Here is a 22,500-nt window from a genome sequence, read left to right on the forward strand (position 1 = left end):
AAGGACTAAAAAAGGACTTAACTAGGACTAAAACAAGACTAAAACAGGACTAAAAGGACTAAAACAGGACTGACTAAACCAGGACTAAAACCAGGACCAAAAACAGGACTAAAACAGGAATAAAACTGGGACTAAAACTGGACTAAAACCCAGGACTAAAACCAGGACCAAACCAGGACCAAACCAGGACTATGAAAGACTAAAAAAAGAACTGAACCAGGACTAAAACAAGGATTAAAAAAGGACCATATAAGAAAGACCCAAACAGGACTAAACCAGGACTATATCTGGACCATGAAAGACTAAAAAAGGACTTAACTAGGACTAAAACAGGACTAAACCAGGACCAAAACAGGACTAAAAAACTGGACTAAAACTGGACTAAACCAGGACCAAACCAGGATTATGAAAGACTAAAAAAAGAACTGAACCAGGACTAAAACAGGATTAAAAAAGGACCATATAAGAAAGACCCAAACAGGACTAAACCAGGACTATATCTGGACCATGAAAGACTAAAAAAGGACTTAACTAGGACTAAAACAGGACTAAAACAGGACTAAAACAGGACTAAAACAGGACTAAAAACTGGACTAAACTGACTACCAGGACCAGAAAGACTAAAAAAGGACTTAACTAGGACTAAAACAGGACTAAAACAGGACTAAACAGGACCAAAACAGGACTAAACCAGGACTATATCTATACCATGAAGGACTCAAAAAAGGACTAAACCAGGACCAAAACAGGACCAAACCAGGACTATGAAAGACTAAAAAAAGAACTGAACCAGGACTAAAACAGGACCATATAAGAAAGACCCAAACAAGACTAAATCAGGACTAAACCAAGACCAAAACAGGACTAAACCAGGACTATATCTATACCATGAAGGATTAAAAAAAGGACTAAACCAGGACTAAACCAAGACCAAACCAGGACTATATCTATACCATCCATGAAGGACCAGAAAAGGACCGAACCAGGACCAAAACAGGACTAAACCAAGATTAAACCAGGACTAAAACAGGACCATATACCATAAAGGACTAAAAAAGGACTTAAACAAGACTAAACCGGGATTAAACCAGGACTGAATAATTCTTTGGGTCCAGACAGTTGCTAAACCATCATAAACGTCCAGGACCCATGCAGACTGGCTGGTGTTGTGCCGTTGAGCAGGACACGTCGCTCCGTTGTTGCGTGACTCTGTTTACAGCCGCGTCTCAGTCAGACCAAAGACCAAACTGCACATTATCAGAGACACGAGAGAGTGAAGTCACGTTCAACACCAGAGTGAAAGGAAATCTACAGACACAAAAACAAGTTTACTGTCTGAGATCGAGAGGAGGAGGAGGAGGATGATGCAAGAGAGAGATTTATTTACAAAAACAAAACATTAATAATTCAGAAAACTAATGTGTGATACTTAATACAAGACCTTTAGTCGTCTCGTGAGCCAAGGAAGAATGTTTCCTCCTCAAATTTTTACCCAGTGTTGTGTTTTGTTTCTGTCTGTTTTCATCGGAAAAGCTCCAAATGATCCGTTCCATCTTGTGACTTAGACTTAGACGAACTTTACTGATCCACAACAGAAATAATTTGGACACAGACGCTCACACATCACAATATAATATAATAATAAAGAGTAAAAATATAAATGGTTTTAATCAATTCTAACTACCGTATTTTTTGGGCTATAAGTGGCACTTTTTTTTTTTTCATGGTTTGGGTGTTTCCTGTGACATAAGTGTTAAAATGTTCACACTGACGGGGGCGCTCTAGTCTTCAGGTCTAGCCAAGGTCTAAATAGGTTCTAAACCAGGTCTAAACCAGGTCTAACCCTAACCAAGGTCTAAACCAGGTCTAAACCAAGGTCTAAACTAGGTGCAAACCACATCTAACCAAAGTCTAAACCAGATCTAAACTAGGTCTAAACCAGGTCTAAATCAGTTCTAAAACCAGGTCTAAACCAGGTCTAAACCAGGTCTAACCAAGGCCTAAACCAGGTCTAAACCAGGTCTAAACAAGGCCTAAACCAGGTCTAAACCAGTTCTGACCAAGATCTAAACCAGGTCTAAACCAGGTCTAAACCAGCTCTAACCAAGGTCTAAACCAGGTCTAACCAAGGTCTAAACCAGGTCTAAACCAGGTCTAAACCAGGCCTAAACCAGCTCTAACCAAGGTCTAAACCAGGTCTAAACAAGGTCTAAACCAGGTCTAAACCAGGCCTAAACCAGGTCTAAACCAGTTCTAAACCAAGAGTCTAAACCAGGTCTAAACCAGTTCTGACCAAGATCTAAACCAGGTCTAAACCAGGTCTAACCATAAAATATAGAATCATAAGAAGACAGTGCAACAATGATATGATGATATGGGTTACATGAGGGTGAGTTGTTGTACAGTTGTAGGGAGTATTATCCGTTACATAATGTATATAATTGTGATGTGATGAAGCGGTAGTTTTTTTCAAGTTCACGGCTCCTTTTACCTTTAGTTCGGTGTAGATCGGCAATTCCAGATGAGACGAAATGATCCAAATGATTCTAGTGAGGGTGTGTGGAGTTTAAAAACACAGTGGAGCACTTCCTGTATCACCACATATTGACATCACAAGGTGGAAGAGAGTGTTTTTAATTTGAGAGAAGAACTCAGCGTAAATAAATCTGCAGGTTTTGTGTGTTAAACATGTGTGAATGAAACAAAACAAAACACAAGTCCAGGTCTGTTTGTGACGAGGAAACAACTTTAAAAACATAAATCAGAAAACAGTTTAATGTGGGTCATTTAAAGTTCTTCCTCTTTTAACTTTTTTTTCATTCAGAAGATCTTAATTAATTCACCATGATGAGTTTATAAGATCTTTTCTCAACTTTCACCGACCGGTAATACTAATAATATCAACTCGCACGCCAACGCTCGCTTCCTGATTATCGAACAACAAAACACTTTATAATTAAACGCAGACAGTTCACGGTGGATTTATTTTGACCAAGACCTGACCTTTTGTCTGTTTTATTATAAAATGTGCTGTACAAATAAAGTTGGAATGGATTGGAAATATTTCGGAAGAACGGTACAGGACCTTTAACCTGATTTCTAATTTTCGAGACAAACATTATTTGACCTAAAACAAGATATTTTCAAACTATAGTACCTGCTAGAAGAGTAAAGAAGTTAAAGCTGCTCGATGTAACTCTGAATTCTGAATTAAATAGTTCAGAATTAAAATGTTCTCCTTCAAGTTTACATGGAAATAATAATTCAGAATCGAGGTTTACATGGAAAACTCGTTAAATCATCTTTATTTAATTCCGCTCAGTGGAAGGGTTCTGATTGGACAGAGACACGAACGTACGTCGACCGGAAGAAAACGCACACTTCAGCTGCTACCGGCTTTTCTGTCATCTCGGTTTGTCGTTACGCCACGGACACAAACACCATCCAAACTTTTTCTGATGATAATTGTGCAATTGCGGGAAGAGTGTCGAAGAAGGGAGGAAGAAGACAAAGTGAGTGTGAGGCTGCTCTACCTCAGCCCACTCCCGCATCCCTCTCACAAATCCAAAGAGACGTGGAGGAAAGTCCGAAGCCAGGACTGGTGGAGCCGGATCGAAGGGCGACGCAACGAGCATGAGCTGAACGACCGGGATTATTTTTAAGAAGAATAAACTACTACTACTTACTAGTCTGATTCTTCAGCCGGTTTCACTTCGTAGAAACCGTCTGACCTCGCAGCATTAGGATTCTTTCGCTCGACGGTAGGCGGGTACTTTTTTTTATTTAACCAATCGCTGCTATTTGGTCATGACGTATGTAATGCACAACTAATGAGGCTAACTGGTATATTAAGCTTTTCCCAAATCCCGTAGGAAGAAGGACAATAACGTCTTTCCCCTTGATAAAATTCACCAAACATTCTCTTTGTTCCAGCTCTGAATCCTCGATCTTGGGAATCACTGACAACACAGAATGTCTGACTCTTCGCTGATTGTCTGGTACCTGAACTTGCACTTCCAGGGTTTTTGCGAACTGTCTAGTGCACAGGTGTCAAACATAAGGCCCAGGGGCCAGATTCGGCCCTCCAAGACCTTTAATCTGGCCCTCGGCTGATTTTCTATTAAAATATTTTAATTATATTTTCTATTAAAATATTGTTAATTTTCTGTGGTGTTTATCACAGCAGCGTCTCCAGCGTCTCTGTACGTGGCCCCTCCCACCAGAGCAGCACAAATGAAGACTTGTCTCTTTCCAAACGCTCTTAAAGGACGATCGTTTTGACTGTTGACCGTGACACCCTCATCAGAAAAATGTCCAACATGAGAAAAGTGGAGCCGAGTGCAGGATTTTCCAAAAGAAAAATTGACTTATTCCTATTTACATACAAGTTCATGTTTAAAACATTGCGTTGAAATTACATTTTTCTTAAAGTTTCAGGTTGTTCATAATATTATAATATTTTGTAAAAAAAAAAAAAAAAAAAGAGTTCATCAATTAAAAAAGATTTCTGTAATAGATTTGTGTTTCTCTGCACAAATATTTGAACTTATTGTTATTTTTGGGGTTTATATGACATGAGTTTTCTGATCCGGCCCCTTTGGGATCAAAGTCGGTTGGATACGGCCCCCGGACCAAAATGAGTTTGACACCCCTGGTCTAGTGTATTAATTCGGCTGTAAAATCGAAAAAAAAACCACCCACTTACTTCGGAAGTAAGTGTTTACATGATCTTTTTAAAGCAGAATTACATTATTTTTTTCAGAATTAAAGCTCTCGTAAATGTGGCAACTGTGTCTTTAAATCAATCTTAATTTGAACTTGAATTATTAGAATTTCAGGTGTTTTTAAAAAAAAAAATTTTTATTAAGGACAACATAAAAAAAATACAACGATCAACATTATAACAATTACAATAATCAGCATAAAACAAAAGACAAAACAACATAAAGCAACACCCACAACAAATGCATAACAACAACAACAACCAAAAAAAGCCCACGTTTTCCCCGGACCAGACACACCAACACAAATCTGACCAAATTAAACAAAAGTAATATGGTAGTGCAACATAAACACACCGCTAGGCCACACTACATTGACACACTGCGGCCAATTCACAACTGAAACTCCTTTTCTTTCCTTTTTATGTTTTTGTTTTTGTTGTTCAAAAAAAAACACCAAAAAGCTTGTCCTAACATCTCCTTGTCTCCATGTTCGTTGACTCAGACTCCAATTGACTTTGCACGGAAAAAACATCTCCCCTCTCTGGCCTTAAAATGTTCATATTAACTCGCTCTACACGATCCTGCTGTTGTTATTTTGCCATTTTGTCCGTAAATCACGACCTTAAAACTCCCTCATAAAACAGTATTGTCCAAACCCTGATGACTTACAGCCCCATCACGGACCCCGACCTCTGCGTATGTGAAGATAACCGTTTGTATGACGCGAGCGCGGAGACGTTTCTGTGTGCATCACGACAAAAAGAGACTCGTAAAACTACATGAGTTAAACCGTGGACCGGTCTAGCATCATTTACCAGAAGAGTCGACCGGCGTTATAGAGCGTTTAATGACCGCAATTGTACTAAACTATTCGAGTCCACAGAAGCAGTCGGGAGCAGCTCGAAAAGTCCAAACAAAAACAGAGTAATTAGTCACGGGCTGTAAGCGAACGGAAACTACCTCAGAGATTTGTTGTCAGGGGAGATTAAAGGGCCAGTACTAGATTTTCCCCCAAAATCTGTCTATCCCCAGTACAGATTATTGTATAAACAGGTCTCGGGGTCAAAATAAGTCGGCTGTGAAGTATCTGCTTCTGTTATGACACGTTTATTGGCCGATAAGCATGTGTGTGTTATCTGGAATTTACACCAGAAGCTTCAGAAACATGTAACAAAGCCAAAGCTGCAATGGGCCTTATCTTCTGGTTTTCTGTGGTAAAATATCTGCGTAAATGTCTGGCACGTTCTCCAGAAGCTTCATAAATCTGACCCATCACCAAAAATCTTCATCCAACAAGGTCCACAAAGGTTAAACATGAAGAATCATGAAGAATTTATCCACAACTATCAAGGAAAGAAAGACGAAAACTTAAAGGAGACCAACGATTAGGATGAGAGAACTACTGAGCAAAACTAAAGTTCTGATCATGCTAGAGATGTCATTGGAACTACACAAATCTGTCTATCTATTCAAATATCGAATAGTCTGATGCATCAGCTGGTTTGACTTTTTGGAAACCGTCTGACCTCGCAGGATCAGGATTCGTTTGCTCGACCAATCGCTACTATTTGGTTGAGACATACATAATGCTCAGTGTTGTCCAAGTAATTGCTTCACAGCTCTTCGCTGATCGGTCGAGGTGCGGTCTACAATTTCCGGGGTTCTTGCAAACCGTCTAGTGCAGTGATTCTTAACCACAGGGCCCCACACTCAGTACAATAATATAACACATTCAACAGGAGAAAGGGCCCAGGTTACTTTCTTCAGAAAAAGTCGGGCCCCAAGATTGAAAAAGTTAAGAACTCCTGGTCTAGTGTCTTCGGATTCCTGACCTAGTCACTGGAGAGAAATGAAATTGAGCGAAGCCTGGCTAAATACTGACACCATGAAACTGATTTAAAATTTTAATTGTAGAGTCAGTCTAAGTTAACAAGTTACTTATTTTTTATTCATTAAAAAATAGAAGACGAAAGAGAAAGACAAAAGTTTAAAGGCGAACGATGACGACGCATTAGTGAACTAAGGTTATGGTCATAAATAAAACATAAGGACCTCAGACTGATTCTAGAATTATAATAAAAAATCAATTTTGTGATGTCGATATAAGCATAGATTTTGATAGATTTGTGCAGTTCAAATGCGAGACGTCTCTAGAATACCGTAACGATACATTACTAATGCATCATCGTCGTTCTCCTTTAAGCTTTCGTCTTTCTTCCCTTGATAATTGTGGATAAATTCTTCATGGAAGAATATCTATCCTTTGTCCAACCTTGTCGGTTGAAGATTTATGAAGTTGCTGGAGAATACGTCAGACATTTACACAGATATTTTGCCACAGAAAACCATTAACCGAAAGTTCCGCAAACCTAAAGAGGGTTGTGAAAAAAAATCTATGGACAGCAGAGACAACACCGCAGCTACTGTGCCACCGGCCTGTATCTATTTACACGTATAAACACTAAACTATTTTATATTGCTGCATATTCTGTGTTGATTGAATGAATTCTGTTTTAAACCACAAAACAAACGTTGCCCAGAGAGATGACGCTTCAGTGTCTGCGGCGCTCGCATTAATTTGTTTACTCACTATTTAATTTCACTTTCGTCGTCAGCTCCACACACACCTTTTCCTTCAGAGCTTGTTCTTGTAAAGTTGCGGTTTTACATCATTAAGTGTAACTGTAACTTTAAACTTTTCCGTAGTCCACCGCCAGTCATTTCCCGAGCTCCTGATGCGATGTACGATGTTTACGTGACTGTAGTGGTTTTAGAGAAAGTGTTTTGAAAGGGCATCGGAAGTTTATTTGGACACCGCGTCATTATTCCCTGAAAAAAACAAAAAACAAACCCGGAGATGCTGGTGTAGCTTGTCCGACTCGTTGAAATAAAAAGCGATACCTGTTTCTGCTTTGGTGCAAACTGGGGATTAGCATGCTAGTTGTACCTTCCACCACCTGCTCATGTCCATGTTATTGATTTGCAGCTCACTCATGACAGACGTACGGTGATTTGGTTGTAAATTTAGAAGCAGCTGCAGCCGCATTCATAGAAACATAATGTAATAATAATGTGGAATAAATGACTGTAATTTCATGCTATTCACTTACAAATCATTTCTAAGAATATGCTTTTGAGTAAATGCAGTTCTACGAATACACAATTTTAAAAAAGGCCATAATTTTAAATGAGAAATCCCCCAGAGTCAAGACATGAATCAACTCCTGAGCTTGTCTCTTATGTAAAACTGTGTTCAACAAGTGGACCAGACCTCAAAAAAAAAGAAAAAGAAAAGGTGGTCTTGGTCCACTTGACTCCGCACCAAATTGCAAACTCCGGTGTGGTCCTTCGGGTCCAAACCGGAGACAGTAGGTCCAAACCAACTATTCCAAATGCATCATAGGTGGGGAGACTAATTATTTAATTTCCTGTTTGCGGTGAGTGAAGACGACATCGGGCGAACCTCAAACCGTGGCCAAATGTGGGGCTCTGAAGAGATTCAAGTTCTCATGGATGTTTGGTCAGACGGGATCCCAAACCGGCAGAGCAAAGTGTCTACAAAGAGCGATTGGGCAATGGTTGGGCTTAGACTCATGTGGCGCAGAGCTTTATGTCGGTCCTTTCGCCTGTGGTCACCCAACGGTCTGCGCAGGGCCCGTCCTGATACCTGAAACCGTAACGAAGCCCAGCGCGGTCCGGGGGTAGCCTGGCCTGCGGGTATCTAATGTCTCCCGCATTCGGCCTCCGTCGTCTCCACACTCCTCAGACCAGCCCTGTCAGAGAGTTTGGTCTCAACCCAAAACAAGACAAACAAACAACTCTTAGGGGTGGATGACTCGGCTCGTGCGTTGATGAAGAACGCAGCTGCCAGAACTAAAGTGACCTGCAGGAAACACTGATCATTGACACTTCGAACTCACCTTGCGGCCCCGAGTTCCTCACCGGCGACACCTGTCTGAGGGTCAGTTTGCCATCAATCAGGAACCCCCAAGTGCAGATTTGGTTTGTTTTCTGATGTGAAAAGACCACGCTGGAGTCTATGACCCCGTTTACACTGAAACGAATCTGCGTATCACCGTATAGAAAACGATTTGTGTCCACGCACATCATGTCTGTGTCTGCAAGTCTTCTCTATCCACGCAGCTTTGAGCAGATTTGTTTACATTTTACAGAAATGAAACTTAAAACCACATGGCTCATTTGCATAAACTGAGCGCTCAAAAAACAGCTCGCTATTGTGCGATGATGTGGTTCAACTTCTGTTGGACTAAAGGACACGACTCAGTGGAATATGAGTGTTCTTTCTGTGACAGAGGATGTGCTGCTGATGGTGAGTGTGTTCAGTGCTTCTATCGCATTGGAGATGGTTCATGTTAAACTTTTCAAAGGTTAGATGTCTGCAAGTCGTACACACAGACCATATATATGAATATATTCAAGCCTCTTAGTGGTTTGGTGGTGAATTACTTCGCGGCGCATAGATCTACGTCAGAGTATCAGTGTTTTCAGGCGTCCACACGGTGCCGGATCAGATCTGTACTCAGATGAATTTGTGGGAGCTGGAGGCATCAGATCGTTCCGTCTCTGGAGCCGTTTTCCATCGGATTAGTGTGAACGAACACTGCACCCACAACGAAAACAATTTGAATACGAACTAGTGTGGACGGGGCCTATATGCTACAGAAGAACAATTCTATTGCCTGTTGCAGACCAAATAATCTAACAAGCAGTGTTAAAGTGCCCTGAAACTAAACCAGGATTAACTAGGGATACCAGTTTAAAGATGTTTGTCTCTTGAGCAAAGTCATAGGCTGAAACGTGTCGTCATTGTGTAAGTCGTCCATTAAGACATGCCATTTTATTTTAACCAGTGAGTCCAGTGGGTTTTTTGTATCTTTAAACTGATTACCTTCCCCAAAGAGCACCACCGTGTTCTATCGACTGTGTTTTATCCTCTGGACGTCCTTCTGAAACTTTTTTTTTATACAGGATTAACTAGGACTAAACCAATTTGTCTAAGAAATGATTTCAACATTTGTTTTTCTTGCTCCGCTCCTTCAGACCTGATTCAGTTTGTCTCATTTTTCTGTATATCCTTTGAAAACAGGAAAAGGTTTTTTTTTTGTTTTTGTTTTGCTCTTCAAATTTCATTCACTTCTGACTTTAAATCAGATGTTATGTCCCAACAGTTTCTTTTTAGGTACAGTTTTTGTCTACTCCGCCTCTGTAGAGTAAACCTCCTCAAATCAAATCTTCTGCGAGAGTCACAACATGGGGGATTTAAGGTGAAGTTTTGTGATTTTGGGGCCAAGTCCTGGTTCAGGTCTGGTCTCCGTGAGTGCACTGTTGACAGAATAAACCAGGACGTGTATCTGCTGGTCCAGAGCCGGTGCCAGGTTCAACATTTAGACCTAATTGAGTCTTATATAACTGTTTTTTCGAGGAAATTGTAACATAAAGAATCAGGAGTCTAACCCACAACCTCCCAACACTGAGAGAAACTTCCCCCAGACACACTGTGTGAATGTACCGTTTAATCCAGACTGAAAACGGGAGGGCATCTGGTTTAAAAGACTAAATCAACATGAATCACTGATGGAAAAATACCCGAATAGTATATGCTTGATTGGTAGTAGTTGTAGTTGTAGCAGTAATTGTAACAGTAGTAGTAGTTGTAGCAATAGTAGTAGTAATACTTGTTGTAGTAGTTGTTGTAGCAGTCGTAGTTGTAATAGTAGTTGTAGTGCTAGTAGCAGTAGTAGTAGTGGTAGTAGTGGTAATAGTAGTAGTTCTTGTAGTAGTAGTAGTAGTAGTAGTTGTTGTTGGAGTAGTACTTGTTATAGTAGTTGTAGTAGTAGTACTTGTTGTCATAGTTGTTGTAGTAGTAGTAGTTGTAGTACTAGTGGCAGCAGTAGTGGTAGTAGTAGTTGCTGTTGTAATTGTCATCGTCGTAGTAGTTGTTGTGGTAGTACTTGTTGTAGTAGTAGTTGTAGTTATTGTAGTAGTAGTAGTAGTAGTAGTTGTAGTAGTAGTTTAGTAGTAGTAGTAGTTGTAGTAGTAGTTGTTGTTGTTTTTGTAGTTGTAGTAGTTGTAGTTGTAGTTGTAGTAGTTGTAGTTGTTGTAATAGTACTTATAGTACTATTACTTATAATAGTAGTAGTACTAGTTGTTGTGGTAGTACTTGTTGTAGTAGTTGTAATAGTAGAGTAGTAGTAGTAGTAATAGTAGTAGTAGCAGTAGTAGTAGTTATAGTAGTAACTGTAGTAGTTGTAGTAGTAGTAGTAGTTGCTGTAATACTAGTGGCAGTAGTAGTGGTAGTAGTAATTGTTGTAGTTGTAGTAGTAGTTATTGTAATTGTAGTAATATCAAAGTTTCTTTACATTCAACCATTTAAACTACAATTAATTACAATATTTTACTTCTATGGGGAATAAATTGCACACACATATTTAGTTCACCATGTCACTGTGCTAAGTCACTCCCCCTTCAGAGCGCTGTCACAACACAGTCAACTGTACATCTGACTTTTCAAACCACTGCACATCGCGTCAGGTTTGTGAAGTCATAGTTTACACTTTTGCATTATATTCTGGACGATGCGGCTTGTGGGCGGAGCCTCGTACAGCTGACCGTACGGAGGGCTTGCATAGGGCCCAGGAGAGATCGCTAGATTACTCAAACATACCTGGATGACATCTTAAACCTCTTCTGACATGTTTTTGACGAGGAAATAACTTTAAAAACACGCTGTAAAGTTGATTTACGTTGCCTTAAACACAACTCGAAACAGGCTATTAAGCATTTATCGCTAACTTACTGGAAAGGTGCGCTCGCGTTCACCTTTCATCACTTTATGCAAATCGAGTTTTAAGGTCACAGCCTCGGACACTGACAGATTTGAGCCATACTTTCTTTATGATCTGCACATACCTCCTTAAGCGGCATTAGCCCGGGGGTTAGCATGTTACGCAACACACGCTACGGTTGTATATCTCTGAGACGGGGGCTAGCGTGACCCCGCGTTAGCCCTGTCGCTAACGGAGAGAACGCAGAGCCCCAGGTTTACTAACAGAGCCGAGCCGGTCACCGCCGTTTACAATAAATCTGCTTAATGCGCCGTTTGAAAGCAGGTTTAAGGCTCATCGTTTTTAAATATCACGTCCACAGTTTGACGGAGGGACGGGTTTAACATGACCCAGATTTAAAAGTTGGGAGAAATGTTTTAGTTTTCAGTCCTGGTTTAGGGCTCGCTCAGTTACACGACGCTATTGAAACATTGACGTCTAAGGCTACGTTCAGACTGCTGCCTGAAGTGACCCAAATCTGATTTTTTTTTGCCCCTACGCGACCTGAATCCATGTATCGTTCGTTCATTTGTTTTTCAAAATAAAACCAAAAATTTGAAAATGAAAAAACATCTATTTTCTTCATTATTTGGCTCCAAAAATGATTAGTTTTTTCTGTTTTTTCTAACCGTTTTCAGTCCCGGTCTGGCCCCAGTCTCTGTCCCGGTCTCAATCACGGCCTCTGTCCCGGTCTGGTCCTGGTGTCAGTCCCAGTCTCAGTTCTGGTCTGGTCCTGGTCTCATTCCTGGTCTGGTCTGGTCCTGGTGCGGTCACAGTCTGTGTCCCGGTCTCAGTTCTGATCTGGTCCCAGACTCGGTCCTGGTCTGGTCCTTGTCTCAGTTCTGGTCTGGTCTCGCTCTAAGTCCTGGTCTTGGTCCTGGTCCCAGACTCAGTGCTGGTCTGGTCCTGGTCTCACTTAGTTCTGGTCTGGTCTCAGTCTAAGTCCTGGTCCTGGTCTGGTCCCAGTCTCGGTCCTGGTCTGGTCCCGGTCTCAATCACGGTCTGGTCCTGGTCTCAGTTCTGGTCTGGTCTCGGTCTAAGTCCTGGTCTCGGTCCTGGTCCCAGACTTGGTCCTGGTCTGGTCCCGGTCTAAGTCCTGGTCTCGGTCCTGGTCTCGGTCCTGGTCCCAGACTCGGTCCTGGTCTGGTCCCGGTCTAAGTCCTGGTCTGGTCCCGGTCTCAATCACGGTCTGGTCCTGGTCTCAGTTCTGGTCTGGTCCCGGTCTAAGTCCTGGTCTCGGTCCTGGTCCCAGACTCAGTCCTGGTCTGGTCCTGATCTCAGTTCTGGTCTCATCCCGGTCTCAGTCCTGGTCTCAGTCCTGGTCTGGTTCCTGTCTGGTCCCGGACCTGGTTACTTGGTATTTGTTTAGTCCTGGTTTAGGCCTAGTGTGGTCCTAGTTTAATCCTGGTTTAATCCTGGTTTAATCCTGGTTTAGTCCTGGTTTGGTCCTGGTTTGGTCCTGGTTTAGTCCTGGTTTGGTCCTGGTTTAGTCCTGGTTTGGTCCTGGTTTGGTCCTGGTTTGGTCCTGGTTTGGTCCTGGTTTAGTCCTGGTTTGGTCCTGGTTTGGTCCTGGTTTAGTCCTGGTTTGGTCCATGTTTATTTTATTGAAGCCTTATTGCTCTATTCTCTACCTTTTCTACCACATGTTTGTCTCCATGTGGATCATATTTTCTTGCTTTGCCTGTAATATTCCACAGTGAGGCATTAAACAACAGTAGTCCATATCCAGACCAGGAGTTAGACCGGGTTTAGTCCGGGGTTAGTTTGACCAGGTTTAGTCCGAGGGTTAGACCAGGTTTAGTCCGGGGTTAGACCGGGTTTAGTCCGGGAGTTTGACCAGGTTTAGTCCGAGGGTTAGACCAGGTTTAGTCCGGGGTTAGACCGGGTTTAGTCCGAGGGTTAGACCGGGTTTAGTCCGAGGGTTAGACCGGGTTTAGTCCGGGGGTTAGACCGGGTTTAGTCCGAGGGTTAGACCGGGTTTAGTCCGAGGGTTAGACCGGGTTTAGTCCGGGGTTAGACCAGGTTTAGTTTGAGGGTTAGACCAGGTTCAGTCCAGGTGTTAGACCGGGTTTAGTCCGAGGGTTAGACCTGGTTTAGTCCGAGGGTTAGACCAGGTTTAGTCCGAGGGTTAGACCAGGTTTAGTCCGGGGTTAGACCAGGTTTAGTCCGAGGGTTTGACCAGGTTCAGTCCAGGTGTTAGACCGGGTTTAGTCCGGGGGTTAGACCGGGTTTAGTTTGAGGGTTAGACCAGGTTCAGTCCAGGTGTTAGACCGGGTTTAGTCCGGGGTTAGACCAGGTTTAGTCCGAGGGTTAGACCGGGTTTAGTCCGGGGTTAGACCAGGTTTAGTCCGAGGGTTAGACCGGGTTTAGTCCGAGGGTTAGACCAGGTTTAGTCCGGGGGTTAGACCGGGTTTAGTCCGGGGTTAGACCGGGTTTAGTCCGAGGGTTAGACCGGGTTTAGTCCGGGGTTAGACCGGGTTTAGTCCGAGGTTAGACCGGGTTTAGTCCGAGGTTAGACCGGGTTTAGTCCGGGGTTAGACCGGGTTTAGTCCGAGGTTAGACCAGGTTTAGTCCGAGGGTTAGACCAGGTTTAGTCCGAGGTTAGACCAGGTTTAGTCCGAGGTTAGACCAGGTTTAGTCCGAGGTTAGACCAGGTTTAGTCCGAGGGTTAGACCAGGTTTAGTCCGAGGTTAGACCAGGTTTAGTCCGAGGTTAGACCGGGTGAGTTTTTGGTCCCGTGTGTGTGAATGTTCTGTGAAGTCGGTGTGATCTTTATGGAGCTCAGTCTGGACACTGACGCAACACAGAAAATATGACGAGAGCAAAAGACGGAGAGTAAAAATAAAAGAAAATACGAGGACGATTCAGCTGCTGGAGTTTGTCGTTCAGTCGAGTAAATAAATGATGTCACAGAGTTGGTGAAAAGTTTGAAACACAGACTGTATAAAAAAGTGGACTAAGACTTTTAAATCATGCATATAGTTTGTCACATTACCTAATTTTTAAACATTGTTAAATCATTTTCTTTGTACAGTGTCTTTGAGAAAAGTGCTATATAAATAAAATGTATTATTAGTTATTATTAGTGAGTGTGACGTCCCCGTAGCTCCAGTCAAATGAAGCTCATCGAAGCTTGGAGTTATAGGAGCGAATTTGAAGCAAAGTGCCACATTTGGAATTCCACCTGCAAGTGTCATAGCAACCAATTCATTCTGTGTTTCTGTGCTTTTCTTCATTTTTGTCACGGCTTCTTTGTTCACTATTAATGTTTATATCTTGATTTACAGACAAAATAGCAAAATAAAACCCCCAGCTTGAAAAAAAGACACGGATTATGGCTAGAGAACATAAACCACGAAGAGATTTCCAATGGTACCATCAAGACACCTGAAGTTTCATCAACGTATTTGCTATTTAAATTGTTTCATAGCTTATTTAATGAAAGAAGCACATTTACTGAACTAAAATGTCATTAATTTATCCAGGAAAACCCGCACTAGTTTACGATTCAACGAACCCACACTGGGCTCCTACGATCAACATGGGGCACGAGTCGAAGAGTCTGTGAGCCGAACCTCGAAAGAATCGGCCGTGAAAAGATCCTCGCGAACGTTAGAAAGATCCGCTCGCAAAAAATCGATTAATTCTAGAAGACATAGTTGTGGATAAACAAGACAATAAAGAAAACATGGTCCTACGACGAGTGACATGTTTATATGTGCTGGAAGATACAGTTTCTACTCACACTCACACTGCAAATGTTTTCTTTTTACATTTTAGTTCAGTAAATGTGCTTCTCTCATTAAATAAATCTATGAAACTATTTAAATAACAAATACCTTGATGAAAGTGACGTGAGTGTGTCTTGATGGTGCCACAGGAAATCTCTTCGCGGTTTATGTTCTCTAGACATAATTCCCTTTTTTTTTTCCGATAATTCCCTTGTTTGAGCTCCTGATGAGTCATTTCCAAAGGAACACTGAAGAAACGATCCTTTTCAGAGCGTCTAGAACAGGGGTCTCAGACTCGCGGCCCGGGGGCCAACTGCGGCCCTTGGAAGGATTTTTTGCAGCCCTCCACTTAATTCCAAAGAATAATGTCAGTGCGGCCCCCCTACCCCCGACCGCGGGCCACACTGACAGATGAAGCTGCAATCGGTGCCCATGCAGATTCACAACAACAGATTATTAACGCAGTTTACATCCCAAAACTCAACTTACAGCAGATGTGAATCAACGAGTCTAAGTGGATCTGTTAAAACGAGTACACGTGCACATACGGCGTTTTTTTCGTGCAACCGCTATTTATCGAATACTCAATGCGGCCCAGCCTCACTCAGACTTTATCTAATGTGGCCCCCAGGTCATTAGAGTTTGAGGCCCCTGATCTAGAACAACCAAATACACAACAAAACCTGCCCATGTTTCTCCGATGCTGCTGAAGTCAATGACATATCGCGCCCGGTGTCATGGCGGCGTAGGTACCGTTGCTATAGGGATCAAGTCCAATATTTGTTAAGGTTAGGACATGACCAAAAAGTATGTATAAGTGAGCCAATTCCACAGATTTTCTTTGATTTGGTATTGTCCCATTTTAAAATTGGATACAAGTTGAATTTCTGACATCGGGGCAAATGACGCAACCTAACGAACATTTTAAGACCAAAACAACGAGGCTCACAGCAGCAGGTACAGAGAAACGGGAGCCAGCTTTTCAATAGAAACTGAACTGGAGCCAGAAGCGCGTCCGTGCTCACTCCGTATCTGGAACACGGTCACGGTTTTACGCTTGAATCCCACGAATAAAAAGCCAAATTTGCAAACAGCTCGTAAAGGTCTAGACTTGAACATGTGTTGCGCGTCTGATTCATCTTCCGTTGACGGCGCGGAGCCCAGACGCACGCAGAACATGCAAACTCAAAAGCAGAAAACCCCTGACTTTGCCCTGGAGTCGAACCCGGGACCTCGCAAATCTGGAACTCCGATTTGTAACTTGAAAATAATCTGTGACTAACCTCAAAATTCCCATATTTTTCCAGCTCAAAACAAAGCCCACATGATAATAAATGGTCTCTTCTGGGAAAATATTACACAATTTTCTTTTGTAGGTGGATCATTTGTAACTTTAAAGGGGAAAATCCTCTTCATTACGACAATCTGTCCACTCCCTACTCGCTCTTCTTCTGAATTGCGTCCAAACCGAGCACCTGTAGTCCCTCCCACCACTTCCTGTCCTGCATGAAATCTTCGGTGACTCAGATGCCACCTGCGTGAGAAAAAAATCTGGGGGTAGGAACCAATCATGGGAACGAAGAGGGGGGATTTTTGGAGGCGACGCGTCATTGAGGAAACTAAAAGGGACGTATTGTGTCGGTGTTGAGTAATGAAAGAAAACAGAGTGATTCAGAGAAAGAGAAGAAGAGGAGAAAGAAGAGGGAGACACTTGCCACGTTTACATCAGAGCTTTGATTCTGATTATAAATATTTTAATTTGGGATAAAAATTAATTCCGCTTTAAAAAGACCACGTAAACACTTCATTAATGAAAGAGATTATTCGGAATTAGACGTAATTCCGAAGAAAGTGCGTGGTTTATTCCGATTTTAAAGCCAAATTGATTCATTCCTCGATCATGTAAACGTTTATTTATTCTTCTTGAAAAACGGAATCGTGTATCTGTGTGTCATTCGTTCATTCGTTTTTCAATAAAAAAAACAAAAATAAGAAAATGAAAAAACAACAATTTTCTTTATTATTTGTCTCCAAAACCAAAATGAAAAAACGGATAACGGTTTTGTTTTTTCAGTTTTTGATTTGGTGTTGTGTATGGAAAAAACGGATAATGGCTGTTTACAACTTCTTTGACTTAAACTGCGATACCGGACTGAACCAGGACTGAACCAGGTCCTGGACCAGACTGGTACTGAGACCAGGACCAGACCAGGACTCAAGCCGGGCCCAGACCATTACCAGACCATGATTGAGAACGAGACCAGAACAGAGACTGGGACAGAAACCGGAATGGAGACCGGAACGGAGACCGGGACGGAGACCGGGACGGAGACCGGGACCAGACGAGGACTGAGGCCGGGACAAGACCCGGATCAGACCATGATTGAGAACGAGACCAGACCAGAACGGAGACCTGGGACGGAAACCGGAATGGAGATTGGAACGGAGACCGGAATGGAGACCGGAACGGAGACCGGGACGGAGACCGGGACGGAGACCGGGACGGAGACCGGGGAGACGACAGAGACCGGAGACGGACAGAGACCGGGACAGAGACCGGGACCAGACCAGGACTCAAGCCGGGCCCAGACCATTACCAGACCATGATTGAGAACGAGACCAGAACAGAGACTGGGACAGAAACCGGAATGGAGACCGGAACGGAGACCGGACGGAGACCGGGACGGAGACCGGGACAGAGACCGGGACCAGACGAGGACTGAGGCCGGGACAAGACCCGGATCAGACCATGATTGAGAACCAGACCAGACCAGAACGGAGACTGGGACGGAGACCGGAATGGAGACTGAAACGGAGACCGGGAACGGAGACCAGAGACCAGGACCAGATGAGGACTGAGGCCGGGACTAGACCAGGATCAGACCATGATTGAGACCGAGACCAGACCGGAACAGAGACCGGGACGGAGACCAGACCGGGACTGAGGCTGGGACCGAGACTGGGACCAGACCAGGACTGAAAACGGCTTAGTCCTGGTTTAGTCTTGTTTCAGTCCTGGTCCAGTCCGGCATCACAGTTTAAGTCACGTAAACGGGAAACGTTATCCGTTATCCGTTTTTTCCGTTTTTCATTTAAACACAAAATCAAAAAATGAAAAAATGAATCGTTATCTGTTTTTTCATTTTCGTTTTGGAGACAAATAATGAAAAAAACTGTTATTTTTCATTTTTTCATTTTGGTTTTATATTGAAAAACCAATGAACGAACGATACACAGATTTCACACATTCACTTACTTCATGTATTTGTTTAATAATCATTCTCTACTGTTCAACAACTACAGAAGGATCAATCCGTGGGCTCCGGGCCTCGGGTTTTTCTCTTCCTTGTTTTTCTTTCACACACCTCCGAGGCGTCCGGCGTGTTTTTTGACGCTGTGGTCTGGTTTATATTTGTTGTCACAGGGTCTTTACGAAGGCCCAGAAGATGTCGTGACTTGATTTACACGGGTCTTCGTTGGTGTTTGTTTAGTTCAGCGCCTGCAGGAAAAGTCACTGATTTACCCAGATACAGTTGGAAGAAAAACTGTGATTGGTCCATTTCCAGTCCACTATATTGACTCATGCTTAGACACTCAACTGGTCAAAACAGACAATAACACCAAAACACTTTTAAATGTGACTCTTTACTCTACTTCTGCCTCGGGAGCTCAAATCGAGAAGTGTCCCTTATTTATTTATCAGGGAGTTGGCAACTCCAGGAGTGATAAATAGAGACAAAATAAAAAGAGACAGATCCGTTTGTTGTTCCAGTTATTGTTGTATGTTTCCTCTTGTAAATGTATAACTTGATGACTCGCAGGATTTCCTCAGAAGTGGCGACTGTAAACGCCATTTATCTGGTGTAAAAATAACACGCTGCCTCTTCTGTGTCTGGAACTGGATTTGGTCAAGTGTTTAAAGCTTTACCAGCAAAATCCCCAGAGATTCTGTGGAAGAGCAAAGTCAAAAACAACATTTGAAAAGATTAAAAAGCACACACACTTCACTTGAATCATCTGGATCATTTCAGAAGCTGGAGTTCTACTGAACTAAAAGTAAAAGTAGTCTGTTAGTCTATTTTTAAGTGAAAAGTTCCGTGGTGCGGCTTCACGCTTATGTCACAAAACCAGAAGATATTTGGAAACATGTGGATGGAAGGAAGTCGTTCTGTTGGGCTCCGTCCATGAAAGTAACTCTGGGAAAACTGAGAAAATGTCCCGGTTTTCTTCATCTACATGTCATTGTATTCTTTATTTTTCACTTTATAAATTGGCAGTAATTTGTGTACTGTATTTTTCGGATTATAAGGCGCATTTAAAATCCCTTAATTTTCTCCAAAATTGACAACGCGCATATTAATTCTGGTTGTGTTTACTGACCTGAACTGATTTTCACATGTATTCCACTGAGGCCCTGTCCACACTAGTTCATATTCGAGTTATTTTTGTTTTGGATACAGTGTTCGTTACACTAATCTGATGGAAAACGGCTCCAGAGACGGAACGATCGGGTGCCTCCAGCTCCCACAAATTCATCTGAGTACAGACCTGATCTGTCACAGTGTGGACGCCTGAAAACACTGATACTCTGATGTAGGAGATCTAGTTGTGTGTTTATTGGACCACGTCACTGTGACTTGCTCCTTCCTGATTCTCTAAGTCCTGGTCTCAGTCCCGGTCTGGTCCCGGACCTCATTTAGTCCTGGTTCAGTCCTGGTTCAGTCCGGAGGCGCAAATAATGAAGAAAATTGTTGTTCGTTTTCTTATTTTTGGTTTTATATTGAAAACAAGGTTCTTCTTCTGCCACATTTTTCACTTTGACTTTGATTTTATTACGACTTCATTCTCGTAATATTATAACTTTGTTCTCATAATATTACGACTTTATTTTAACTTCGACTTTATTCTTGTAAAATTATGACTTTTTCTGGCTTCGACTTTATTCTCATAATATTACGACTTTAATGTTGAAATGTTACAACTTTATTTTATTCTCGTAGCACTAGCATAATTTTTTATTTATTTGTTTTATCTGACCCTTATACTCCTTCGTAGTTTTATTTTGAAAAACAAATGAACGAATGATACACAGACTTCAACCAAATCAACTCTGGCAAATAACCCCAACTCCAACCCCCATTTAACTTTCAAATAGTTAAAATAAAACTTTTTGTGATTAAAAAAACAACTCCCTGAAATTTTAACCCTCCAGTTTTTGTGACGCAGAATGTGACAATATACATAAAACAAATATTTGACTGGTACTGCGATATCAAACGTGACACGCGTCGACTCGTTTGTGTTTACAGGTGACATCTTGAGGACTCATTCGAACGAGAGAATGTTTGTTTGGAATTTGCTAATTGCCATGACAACGGTGGGCAACTTTTCATTACCGCCAAACCGCAGCGACTGAAGTTGTTTGGCCGTTCTTCCTCGGCAACAATGGCATCTGTAATTTCATGACTTCATTTTGTAATTTCACAATAGTTTGAATGACAGGGAAACACCGCGTTACATCACGGCCCCGCGTCTGAGTCACCGAGTCATTCATAAACTTTTTAGAGAACTGAACGTACGACCAAAAAAGGCAAAATAACACGGTTCCTATAATAATATTTGGCTGCCGGCAATTTCAGAATTTCAATAAAAGAGAAGGAAAAATAAGCTCCATAAAAAGTGAAACCGAGGACCACTGAATTTCTGAACATGATTTGAAAATTTGTGGGTGTTTTTTGGCCAAATTATGTTTTATTTTGATATTTTGTGCATTATTTAGGGCCCATATTTCTAATTTATGTCGTTTCCTCGTCACAAAAAGACCTGGATTTGTGTTTTGTTTCATTCTCACATTTTTATTTAACACACAAACCCTGCAGATTTAAGTTGAGCTTGTTTTTTTTTTTTTAACTCCATACACCATAAATTTGGATAATTTCAGTCCAGGAATAGACTTTATTGATCCACAAGGGAAATTACTTGGACACAGAAGCTCACAGGTCACATTATAATACAATAAACGTATAAATAAGTAGAAATAAAAAAGCAAGAGATTGGTATCAGTGAGAAAAAATTATATTACCGTATTTTTCAGACTATAAGTTGCACTTTTTTTTTTCATGGTTTGGGTGTTTCCTGCGACTTGTATATTAAAATGTTCACACAGACTAACAGGGGGCGCTCGAGTCTTCAGGTCTAAATCAGCTCTAAACCAGGACAAAACCAGGTCTAACCAAGGTCTAAATCAGTTCTAAACAAGGTCTAAACCAGGTCTAAGCAAGGTCTAAACCAGGTCTAACCAAGGTCTAAACCAGGTCTAAACTAGGTCTAAACCAGGTCTAACCAAGGTCTAACCAGGTCTTAACAAGGTCTAAACTAGGTCTAAACTAGGTCTAAACCAGGTCTAAACCAGGTCTAAATCAGATCTAAACCAGGTCTAACCAAGGTCTAACCAAGGTCTAAACCAGGTCTAAACCAGGTCTAACCAAGGTCTAAACCAGGTCTAAACCAAGTCTAAACTAGGTCTAACCAGGTCTAAACAAGGTCTAAACAAGGTCTAAACTAGGTCTAAACCAGGTCTAAACTAGGTCTAAATCAGATCTAAACCAGGTCTAACCAAGGTCTAACCAAGGTCTAAACCAGGTCTAAACCAGGTCTAACCAAGGTCTAAAACTAGGTCTAAACTAGGTCTAAACCAGGTCTAACCAAGGTCTAACCAGGTCTTAACAAGGTCTAAACTAGGTCTAAACTAGGTCTAAACCAGGTCTAAACCAGGTCTAAATCAGGTCTAAACCAGGTCTAACCAGGTCTAACCAAGGTCTAAACCAGGTCTAAACCAGGTCTAACAAGGTCTAAACCAGGTCTAAAACCAAGGTCTAAACAGGTCTAAAACTAGGTCTAAACCAGGTCTAACCAAGGTCTAAACTAGGTCTAAACTAGGTCTAAACTAGGTCTAAACCAGGTCTAAACTAGGTCTAAATCTCAGTCTAAACCAGGTCTAACCTAAAAGGTCTAAACCAGGTCTAAACCAGGTCTAAACTAGGTCTAAACCAGGTCTAAATCAGATCTAAACAAGGTCTAAACCAGGACTAAACCAGGTCAGAGGTTCTAGTCTTGTGTGTGAGTATCTGCTGCTCCACTGTCACTTGGCTCTACTGCGCATGTCTCCTGCAGAAAGAGCCTCTGTCCTGTCTGTGTCAT

At 42.0% G+C, this 22,500-nt stretch overlaps 1 long non-coding RNA gene across 1 annotated transcript in view; it reads left to right on the top strand.

The window, feature by feature from the left end:
* LOC129412446 (uncharacterized) overlaps positions 1 to 22,500 on the top strand; it is a 161,567-nt gene that overhangs the window by 138,055 nt on the left and 1,012 nt on the right. The gene's annotated exons all lie outside the window — the stretch shown is intronic.

This window comes from Boleophthalmus pectinirostris, unplaced genomic scaffold (genome assembly GCF_026225935.1).
Source record: "Boleophthalmus pectinirostris isolate CB_2022bp ecotype Guang Dong unplaced genomic scaffold, ASM2622593v1 HiC_scaffold_11, whole genome shotgun sequence".
Taxonomy (NCBI): domain Eukaryota; kingdom Metazoa; phylum Chordata; class Actinopteri; order Gobiiformes; family Gobiidae; genus Boleophthalmus; species Boleophthalmus pectinirostris.